General features: G+C 45.5%; 1 protein-coding gene across 3 annotated transcripts in view; it reads left to right on the top strand.

The window, feature by feature from the left end:
• The first annotated feature begins 8,159 nt into the window (after window positions 1-8,159).
• PLS3 (plastin 3) overlaps window positions 8,160-11,439 on the top strand; it is a 52,685-nt gene continuing 49,405 nt past the window's right edge. The window contains exon 1 of one of the 3 annotated variants that reach the window (XM_082289293.1): window positions 8,160-8,190. The gene's annotated coding sequence lies outside the window, so the exon portion shown is untranslated. Of the gene's footprint in view, window positions 8,191-8,693; window positions 8,765-9,088; window positions 9,110-11,439 lie in introns of those variants that run through there. The other 2 variants (XM_082289295.1, XM_082289296.1) reach the window with 2 other exon arrangements.

The following is an 11,439-nucleotide window of genomic DNA, read 5'->3' as shown; positions in this document are numbered from 1 at the left end:
GTGTGACCAGCACTAAAACTTGCTTTCCTGCAACAAACAGGAATGACAATAGCAGGAGAAAAGGCTGGAAGTGCCTTGGAGAAGGTAGCTAGTCTGTCCCATATCCTGCAGCAGGATGATGTGAACCTGAACCACCCTAGACTGATTTTTGTTTGCCCTGTCTCTGTAGTTCCTTATGTTCTTCTTGTATATCACAAGGAGTTCCTTTGCTTTCTGCCTCATCCCACACACAATTACCACAAAAGTCACATTATTTTCAGGCAGTTCTCTCTTTCCTGCTGTGTCCTTGGCAATAAAGTTTAGGGAATGCAAAGCATGGATATGTAAGTGTGGGCTGGTGCACCAGCACCAGTCCATGCACTCACCTATCCTGAGGAGGCTGGTGTGCACCAGAGCCTCCTGGTTTTGATGAGCAGGATCATCCTTGCCCCAGCAGCACTCAGCTACCTGGAGATGCAACTCAGGGCAAAGCAGCTTCCTTGGATCTGCTCAGATCAAGGCACCTGGCCTGATCCCTGCTCTGCAGAGACCAGGAGAAGGAAACAAAGCCTTGCAGTTGCTGGACCTATTAAAGAAACTGCTCCACTGAGTTTGTTCCGGCCACTGCATTGGGTTTCATGTGTCCTGGGCCCAAGTGGAGCTACGCAGGGTGTTTGATTTGGCAGGTGTTGTGCAGCCTCGCCTCAGAGCTGGGAACAGCCACAGCCTGGGCTGTGAGACTACAAAGCAACTTCTGTGCTAGGCAGGGGGCAAGGGAGTGAGTGTGTCACAGCTACACCTCCACACAGAGTCCTGCTCCTGTTACATACAGCACAGCTCCTGCAGAAACACACACGTGGCTGGAGAGAGAGCATTGCTTTTAAGGATAGCTTTTTTGTTTCCCTGGGTAAATATCCTTATCCAAAATCAGCATAAGAGAATTCTGTGAGTCTTATCTTGTTCTGCAATTTTCCTGCCTTACACAGTCACTAATAGTTCCCTATTTATTAGCCCTGGCACATGTCCACACCATCTCCCAAGCCCTGGGCTTGCAGGAATGTAGACAGCCCTGCTTCACTTCCACTCACCATAGATTTTGGAAGCTGTGGGATGACTGAGTTTTGCAGGAGCTGAAGGAATTTTGTGCCAGCATGAGTACAAGGGAGGAGCAGGCAAAACTTAGAGTGGCAAAAAAAAAGAAAAATCAAGGAGAAAGTCCAGAGAAAATGAGAACTAAATATTCAGAAATATGTTACAGACTAGAAGGACTAAAAAGTCCAAATTAGTTAGAATCATAGTATAATTTAGGTTGTAAAAGACTTTTATGATCATCAGGTCCAGCCATTAACCCAGCACTGCCAAGACCACAACTAAACCATGTCCCTCAGTGCCACATCTACAAGACTTAAATCTGTCCAGGGATAGTGACTCAACCACTTCCCTGAGCAGCCTGTTCCAGTGCTTGACAACTATTTTGGTGAAGATAGGAGCAAATTAGTAAGTATTAGAAACATAAGAAAAAGTGTCCTTGAGCAGCAAGAACACTTCCTCAGTTATCAAGCACAGCCTCCAGCTCTCAGCCTGCAGCAGATGAATATAATTCATTAGCTGACATGCAGTCTCTGTGTACCTCATTTTAACTTGAGTTGAGCCAAAGGAAGGCAGAGTGGAGAGAAAAATGAAAGCAGGGCCATTGCTGCAAGCCTGACCAGCATGAAGGTTAGCACTGTGCACTCAAGACTCCTCCTTGGAGGCCCTGTAGACGTCCCTGTTCATCCCATCCCAAGCTGTTGATACCATGCAGAATTGCCTGCATAAGCAGCTATTTTGCTTCCTGCCTCCAGTCTTGTCCCAATGCAAAACCAACTGCATGAAGTATTGACCCACTCCTATCTTGCCAAACCACCAGGCTTTTCCCCCTTCGAACCCCTCCTGAAAACTTCAGTCCAGGGTAATGTTGTCCAGCTCTGAGCACATTGCCAGGATTTAATAATAAGAACCTGCATGCAGAACATCAGGCTCTGGTAATAATCAGGTTACTGCACACCAGTGTCACCCAAGATAAAAAATGAACAGCTATCAGCTACATGGCAGAGACTGTATTTTCTACAGTCTGCTTGGTTCTTCTGCCCCAAACTACCTGTGTCTGACCTTCTGCATCTCATGTTCTCTGAAAACATGATTTTCTTTGTAAGCAGTTGCTTATACCTTAGCTAGGAGAAAGGAAACGTAGATTCAGTAGCTTTTCAACATCTGGTCTTGATGGGTTGATAAATCAAGTAAAGAGAAGAGACAAAAGCACTTTTTCATTGTCATGCTTTTTTTGGTCCAGAATGGTGAAGGAGGGAAGTTCACCCTGTTAATATGAACTGGAAATAAAATCTCACCTGGTGTCCTGTGTGCTTCGAAGGTCAGTGAGGCCTCTATAAGCTCAACCCATAAAAAAACTGTAGTTAAGGGCTGTACAAAGGCATCATATGGGTAACTCTGGCTTGCCACTGATGAGTTGGAACTGAAGAGCTCTCCTAATGCTGCATGGGTGATCCCTGACAAGAAAGGTGATCTCCTTGACAAGAAAGAACACAATTTTAAACAAATAAAACATACACTGCAGGATAGAGACAATATGAGACCCTGGGGAACCCCTTCACCAAAGTGAGAGCAGATTAAATAGGAGGCACTGGTGGTTTCACAACACAGTCTAGAGTCCCATGAGGTGATGTGTTATCTGGCAGCCAGGACAGTGAGAGGGAAGGCAGTCTGCCCACAGCCTGGCATGCTGTTAACTTTGGTGGGTAATCTGCACTCATGTGGGGAGTCTCAGAGACTTCTGTAGACTTTGAATATGGATTCCCTGGACTGGACAAACTTGATGGATAAACTTACTGATATTTATTTCCCAAAAGCTGTTTTTAAGTAAAGAAGAGCCCAGAATTATTTGAGTAAATGTTTCTAGTGGGAGGTAAATTCAATTTTCTGTAGTTCAAAATATAATGCAGATTTCCATCTGCTTTCTTGCAATGGGAAAAAATAGTTCCAGATTATTAATCTGTTCACAGTACCACTCAGTTGTTCTCTTTGATTGATGACAAGTGTTTTTGACATAATATCCTAGTTCTAAGATTCTGTTAATGTTGTGGGTAAGTATTTGCAGAAAACAAAAGTCTAATTGAGAACAGATGCCTTAATTCTAATGAAAGAATTTCATACCAACTCCTTAAAGGCCTCTTCTGAACCCATATGAACTCCTATGGTGTGTTTTGCGGTTTCTCTCTCTCCTTGCCATACTATGCATCAGAGACGCAAGTTTTTAATTGCCCTGTCATGCTTCCTTTCCTTCTTCCTGATTGTCACCACCCCTCACTTACGGTCTGTGATGATTTTTATCTTAGGGCAGCTATCTTAGCCATGGGATATCAGCATTGTTCAATAACCCAGCTTTAACTTTTATACAATGGAAAAGAAGTATGGGAGAAGCATCGCTAAGCTGCCGGATAAGAAGCTTACATTTTAACAGAGATGGTAAAACTTCATTTGACTTCTCTAGGCATGGAGTCACACTAACATTAACCTGGCATTGGCAAAGTCTGTTAAGGGCCCATCCAGCTTCTGCTGGAATCAGTAGCAAAGTCATACTGGATGCAGGGCCAACCCTCCATCTGCCTGGTGATTATTATGGCAATAAACTGCATTTATAGAAATCCATATCCTTACAAATTTAAAAAATCCAACAGGCAGTCTCCTTCCATTGTGGCTCTATAGCCAGGTGTGCTGGTTTGGGCAAATTTGGAACTATATCCTCTGACAGAAGGCAGGTTACAACCACCCCTCCCCCCACCAGGTTCAGGAAAAAATGAATTTTCCTTGAAGGAAAGTGAAAGAGATAAAACCTATTTATTTAACAAACACACAGGAAAAGAATAATAATGCTAAATGATAAAACCTCTCGCTCTGCTGAGAGAAACCTGGGAAAATTTCGGAGCCCTTCTGCAGATCTTTCTCCCCCTCCTTGGAGCTGGGACAGGGTGGTGGGCCTCCAGGGCCAAGGCCTTGGTGAAAAGTCCTCCCAATGTATTCTGATGTTGAAACTGTCCAACAGAGAAGAAGGGAAAAATCGGATTCCCAGGAAAACAAAGTTCAACTCTCTGGAGGAGAAGGAGCTGAAAAACTGGCTGAAAGCTGGCTGGAAAGAAAGCAAGCTGGGTGCTTCCCTCCACTCTCGCTCTCCTGCCGCAGCTGAATGCAGAGACCCAGTGTCCTTGAAACATGAAAAAAAACTGCAAAACTGCTTTGAAAAAGTACACTTTTCTCTCCCACCTCTCAGGCTCAGTTTAAAGGCATAGAAATTTCTGGGCATGGAACAGCAATATGGGATACAACATCATAAAGTCACCCCAAGACACCAGGGCATTTTCTAACACCTGTTAAATTCACTGTACTCTGCTGAGGAAGAGAATTAATTAAGGACTGTTTAAACAAGTCTTAAAAAAGTATGGCCCATTTCCTTCCTCCTAAGGAAGCACATAGGAGTGTGCTAGTAGTTAGTGAAGTCAAAATCCTCTGTTTGCATATTTTCTACAAGAATATTTCACTATAACTTCATTTAAAAGTCATACGAAATAACCTCAGTCATGTTGTAAGTCAGGTTGGAAATACCTGTCCCCTCTCTGGCCCTAAGCCCTCTATTCTCATGGGACTGTGTGGAAAGTCCCTCTGTACAAACAGTACTCTTTGTCATTTTCTAAACAGTAATCTTTCTGAAAGGGCTTTAAAAATGTCCCAAATATAATTTCAGGAATTGGCTAACACTCATATACCAGATTTACTCTGTGCTTCGGTCTCTGTTTATAATCTCCACTGGACCTTTTATAAGAGGACTGGCTTTCCCCTGTGACCTTTGCCAAAATTTCACCTTTCCTTTCCTGGTTACATCACCTGTGGATGCAATGAAATAAGAATCCAACTGCCTGCTGTCAGGTGATCTTGAAAAAGTCTGCCCACTCTTTCACAAAGCAGTAATTGCTGAGCTTCCCTGAGAAAGGGAAACCAGTATCTGTGTGTGCTGGTTTGAGACAAATTTGGAGGAAAATATCCTCTGATAGAAGGCAGGCTACAACCACCCCTCCTCCACCAAGTTCAGAAAAAAAAATTTTCCTTGGAGGAAAGTGAAAGAGATAAAAACCCTACTTATTTAACAAACACACAGGAAAAGAATAATAATGCTAAATAATAAAACCTCTCGCTGTGGAGATAAACCTAGGATGATTAAAAGTCCTTCTGTAGGTGTGGTCTCTCTCCTCCTCCTCGGAGCTGGGCCCGTGTGGGCCCACCTCCGGCACCTCGGTGGAAAATTCTCCCAGTGTGTTCTGATGTTTTTGAAACAGTCCGGAAGAGAAGAAGGGAAAAGATGAAGTCCCAGGAAAACAAAGTTCAACTCTCCATCTCCCTCCGGAGAAAAGGAGCTGAAAGCTGGGAAAAGCCGGAAGGTGTTTTTTCTGCTCTTCTTGCCACAGCAGCAGAACACAGAGGAGTGTGTATTTGTGTCCTGGAACAACTGCTTTGAAAAGTTTGCTCAGTTTTTCTCTCTCCCTCCTCTCAGGCTCAGTTTAAAGGCACAGAAAGGCACAAAATTCTATTCTGGACATAGAGTGGTGATAGGGGATACACATCATAAAGTCACCCCAAGACATTGTGTTAGAGTGTTTTTAACAATAATCACCCAAGAACATGCAGTTGTGTTTTTGCAAAGAAGATGTTCACTAGTTATGTGTAAGTGAAACTCCACATTTTGACATCTTATTCAGAATATGGTAATTATATTGAGTACATAATAAAAATCTTAAACTGAGTTTGATGACTATATCACAGGGTATTAAGCAGTTGTAGCTGAATGAATTGATGTGTTTACTATAGCTCAACTTTCTTTGTGTAAGAAGACAAGGGGAAATCCTAATAAAGAGGCAACTGGTAAGTGCTCAATATGTTTAATACTTTGCTGCCTCATTTGGAGAACAAAGAGTTGCCTGTTTCATACTACTGGTTTGGACAAAAGCAGGGCATGGAAACATGTAATCTGCATTTTCTGAGTAGTCAAGATTTACAAAGATGATTTAATGTCTCCCATTCTTTTATGTTGGCATGCTAGCAGAAGTGGACAAGAAGTAATCCAAAGTATAATTTTTCTTTTGCTAAAATACAGAGTCAGAAACATTCTCAGCTCTCTTGTGTTTGTAATGTAGTGTGAAGCATTGGTCTAATCTAAACACAGGACTACCACCACATAGTGTAAAATTGAACTAATTTTTAAAATCAGTCTAAAATTACCACTCCTATCTCCAAGAGCCAGCCTAACAAACTGATGAATATGTAAGAGCTTCTGATATCCAACAAGAAATCCAACTGTATAAAAACAATAAAAGGATGATGGGAAGAGAGTCTGATTCTCTCAGGAAACTGCTCCTAATGTGATGAGGAAACTCCCACTGTGAGCCATGTCACTTCCATCATGTGGGACAACTTTATGAGACTGTGTCATTTGGTAGCTTTGGAAATACACTGCAAAATGAATTTTCCTGGCAGTTTTGACAACAAAATGCATTTTACTTTATGTTATAATTATCAGACTGACAGCCTTTCTGTAAATAATTAATATAAAAATTCATAACATAGGACTATGCAATTCAGATGGCAGAAATGTGCACCACTAACATTGCCAACACAGAGAACTACGTACTAATTGCAATGGATTTCACTGGGCAGTTCTAGTTAAATATGCCCCACATTTATTTAAGTTTGAAAGAGAAGAGAAAGAATGATCTAATGTTGGTGTGTGCCTTATCTATTAGTAGTCTGTTAAGTAACCGTCACCTTTTGGCAAGTTTAATTTTTCTGACAGTGGTGGAAAATAGTTAAACGGCAAAAAATGAGATGTGCTTTTACATTATACAAGAGTTAGCACCTTCCACTAGTGCTCCCGGTTGTTGTATGAATTTATTACTTTGTGCTGTTCTCATCTCCAGGCATGGGAATGTCTCATCTTTCTGGCCTGGAGAGGGTTTTTTGTGCCTGAATGCATATTTGCTTTTCTCCTAAAACTAGACAAAGACATTATTATCCGAACCCATGTTTTTTCCTCGTCCTGGTGGACGTGCCAGCATTGGCCAAGAGTGTGAAGTTTCCCATTTGGGGAAACAACTTCTGCCTTTTCCGGCCAAGGTCTGAAGTGCAGCTCTGGCCCCATCTCCTTCTCTCTGTTCACCTCCTTCTTCCCACAGCAGGTGTTTGCTTTTTCTTTCTCCATTCAAGGCCTATTTTGGATTAAGTTCTGCTCTCCACCAAGGAAAAAGCATCCCTAAGGCCTTTGATTTCCTGAACCCTTGTAGCAATTTTCGGTGTGAATATCTGTGTAGCAAATGTAGAAATTAGGACAGTTATGAGGTCACCTATCCCAAACTGGACAGCTGGAAGCTGTGTGGGGAAAGGCCATGGCAATGCTCTCTGTCCAGAACAGAATGACAGGGTGCAAGGGATAGGCTCCTGCACTCTACTCACTCCCTGTAGGAGCCAGGCCCTGAGCCAGCGCCTGGCTCCACTCTGTGGGGAGTTCCTCGACCAATGTGCCCACCAGCGCCAGCTTTCCCTGGACATCCTCAGCATCACTCCGCAGTGTTGTTCCTGGGGAGACAAGCGGAATTTGCAAGGGAAGCCCAGAGCTCCTCTGTCTGCGTGGCAGGGCTGAGGCAGCCAGGGCTGCCTCTGCATGGGAGACAGGACACAGTCTTGCACGGAAGGAGGGACACGAGCACAGAAGGAAGGGATGTAGAGAAGAAAGGATGCCTGCTTGGAGGAGAGTTGCACACAGAAGAATGAGGGATGCTTGCCGAGCAGGAGTGAGGCATGCGCGGGACTGGGGATACACGCAGGGCATGGGGATGAATACATGCAGGACAAGAGGGATGCAGGCAGAGAACAGCGGGGAAGACAGCACAGCAGGGCAGCCCGACGGCGGCAGGGACGAGGACGGGGCGTGCCCTGGCTGGAGCCTCAGCTCTGCCCTGCCCTGAGTGACTCCGCGGCCGCCCATTCGCAGCGCGGAGCACCGTGATGTGCGGGCGGGCGACCCAATGGGGCCGGGCTGGCGGGGCCGGGGCGCGCCGAGCGCGGGCAGCGGGCGGGGCTGGCGTGGCGGGACTGCTCGGAACGGTGCGGACGGTGAGTGCTCCCGGGGTTCCTTCAGCGCGGCTCCAACTCGGGGAAAGTTGCAGGCGCTCGCCCCGCCGCTGGACGTGCGCCAGAGCATCCCGGGCGCGGCGGCGGCGGCGGCAGCGGCAGCGGGGGAGGCGCCGACCAGCCCCGGCGGCTCCGCGGGGCCCGGCCCGGGCCTCGCTGCCACCCGGCTCCGCTGCCGACCAGGCGTGTCTCCGGGGGATGCTGGGGCAGTGGGGCGGCGGGGCGGGCGCAGAGCCCGGCGCGCGTGGTTGCCCGGCAGGACGCGGGGGACTTGTCCGTCGGGCGCACTCCTGCCGCCGCTCCTAGCTCCCCGCGGCGATGAAAAGGCACTTCTCCGATTCATCCCCCTGGAAAACTTCACCCCCGGGCTGAGCCGGGGCGGGCCTGGCGCAGGGGATGCGCTGCGCGCGGCCGCCGCCGGGGCTCGGCGCTGGGATGGAGCCCCGGCGGCGGCAGACTTGGGGCTTTGTGCGAGTTGGTAGAAGCAGAACCCGGCCGAGGAGCGGGGAAGTGCTGCTTCCCGCTGTGGGTTCCCGCAGAGCGGCACTGAAAAGGGGTTCGGTTTGCATTTCACTTTTATCTTTTGTGCAGGATAGTATTCCCAAGGCAGAGAGTGTGAGGAAATGGGAGCGACTTCTCATCTAATTGAAGCGGGGTGAAATGAAGTGAAGTCGTGTGACAGCTGTGTGGGTTTATTTTTATACAGCTCTAATTTGGACCGGGAGAGGAAGTGTCACCCTACTCTCCTTAACAATGGCTTCTTGTTGGGAGCCTGGGAAGGGAAAGAGAAGAGCAGGCAATTTTTCAGGATTTAAACCTTCAGACTTTTCCTTTGCTGGGGCACCCCGATGCTGGCTGGAAGTATTCTAATGGATAACATCAAGTCCCAGTGCTCACAGAGGTAACAACTCTGCAGGCATGACTGTGCTCCAGTTGTAAGTTTTTATCTAAGTAGAAATAGTGGTGAAATATGTGGATGGGAACTGACCTCCAGTTAATGGTTTCTTGGGACAGGCTGCATGTGCCTGCTCTGTAAGAGCATCTGTACCTTCATCACTTGGACTTACTGATTTCTTTTCAGGAGAGCTGCTGGTATAGATCTGAACAAATGCCATTGAATCAGCCTTTGAGGTTGTTATTGCTGTTACACAATTTCAGTGGAATGTCAGAGCTGGGTTTCCTGGTTTTGATAAATCTGTAGAAGCGACTATAAAAGATAATAGGTATCTCAAGTAAATTGCTTTTGCATGAGAACTTGGAGCCATTGTTCAACCAGTAACACTTGTGACTTCTCCAGTGAGCCTGGTAACCTGAGAAGCAAAACTCCTTAATGCTGGGAGACTTGCTCAGAGTAACTTTAAAGACAGCAGCTGGAACCTGGATATAAAGAGGGAATAGTAACCAAGATCAGTATGTGCTAGTGCTGTGCATAGTGATGTATAGAAATTCAAGCTGTTTCGAAAAGAAACCCTGTGCAAAGGGGAGCTGCTGGTGGTTTGCAAGTGGAGAGCAGTGATTCAGGGGGATTACTGGACACGAGGCAAGTCCCCTGGGTGCAGTATTCTGCAGCTGATTTTTGTCCTGGGGGTGTTTGATGGCCTTATGTGGGGTGTATGCATGCAGAGACTTTAAATTCCAGATCTCTTTGTTTGCATCTAAATAACTCTTAAAAAAAAGTAAGAAAATAATTTGTTAAGGGAAACCTTTTCCAAACACTGCTGTTATCACACCCTGTTTATCTTGCCAATGGTTTAACAATTTGAGGATGTTGTTTGGTTGTAACCAAGCTCCTCTGAAGGAATTTTTTGCTTGTGAAAGATGATTTGCTCATTCTTTGTCTGAGTTAAGAGATGTGATTATTAAACTCAGTCATTCAGTGCTAGATATAAAGAATTGTGTTTAATCAGGGTCTTTGTTCTCTTACGAATTTTAATCTGATGAAGTTTCTCCTTCCATAAAATATGCAAACATCTCCCTAGATTAAGAATGCCCCAAACTCCAGAAACCTATTTACCATTTTTGGCTAGATGAGCTTTACAGCGGACAGGGCTCTGGGACTGATGACTTCGTTAGATATTTGGATAAATGCAGAGGAAGCCCTTCCCCTGGGGCTTCCTTACTGACTTCTCTGCTCCGGGTTTCAGGTGTTGTGAGATTCAGCTGGTGAGTGAAGGAATTGCAGCCTTGTTAAATGAATTTGTCTTGAATCCACTCATGCGGGGTCTTCTAGTAACTCTTTCCTGTGTTAACTTGGCTTTCTAGTGCAGTGACTTAAATGGCTTTAGAGAAGCGGAAATACAGCAGTTCTGACTTGAGGGAAGCAAAGGAGAGTGCTTGCTGCTCAGTGATTGATTGGAAGGGATGTTACGGACAGTTAATTCAGTAGTTGTGCTTAAGCAGCTGCTGGTGATCAGAGTGATCTGTGTGCCTTGTGAACGGCTTTATCTGCACTTTTTGTGTAGTTAAACTGCAAGTGCTCCACTTGGAGCTTCAGTATAGTAGTTGCATTTATGACAACGTACAACACAGTGCATGGGAGAAGATAAATACTTCTCTTTTACATGATTGGCAGTAAGTTTAGGGAGGGTGTGCCCCTGATAGATACTGTAATGCACTTCCTTATCTAAGTAGATGATGTGATCAGTGGCTCATTTCACACCTGAAATTGTCTTGCTGCTGGTATTTTAGGAGGTAATTTATTTGGTGATGTGTCCCAGCACACAGATAATGTTCTTGGTGATCCATTTTACACAGCATTAAATAATAGGTGGCGAAACACAAAGGGGCTGTGTTTTCAGCAGAGCCAAAGAGCAGTAAGTTCTGCTTTATATCAGTATGAGCTATTTCTTGTTTATGGTTGGGATTTGTTTTTTAAGTTACAATGTTTTGCATCTCTTTGCTTCATAAAATGCTGACAGATGTGGATTGGAATTCGCTGGGGACATTTGTCCCTCTTTAGAAACAGGCCTGTTAGCTCGATTTTCTTGCATGTGAATTGCCTGTGGCAGAGGAGGTGATGGAAAAGCAGCATCAAGCCTGCTTGCATTATTCCAGCACAGATTTTGTACAGATCCATCAGTGCTACAAAGCACAGTCCCGGCTCTCTAATAGTGTTCACAAGGGCAGCTCTTGACCTGCCACGTTCGGAGGCAGTTTAACCCTGTGCAGGGATATGGTGGTGATTCCGATCACAAAGAGAGTGGAAAGCAAAGGTGGGGAAGGAAGGACGGA

Source organism: Coloeus monedula (genome assembly GCF_965178545.1).
Source record: "Coloeus monedula genome assembly, chromosome: 12".
Lineage (NCBI taxonomy): Eukaryota > Metazoa > Chordata > Aves > Passeriformes > Corvidae > Coloeus > Coloeus monedula.
The sequence above is the reverse complement of the archived record's forward strand: the minus strand, read 5'-3'. Positions and strand labels throughout refer to the sequence as shown.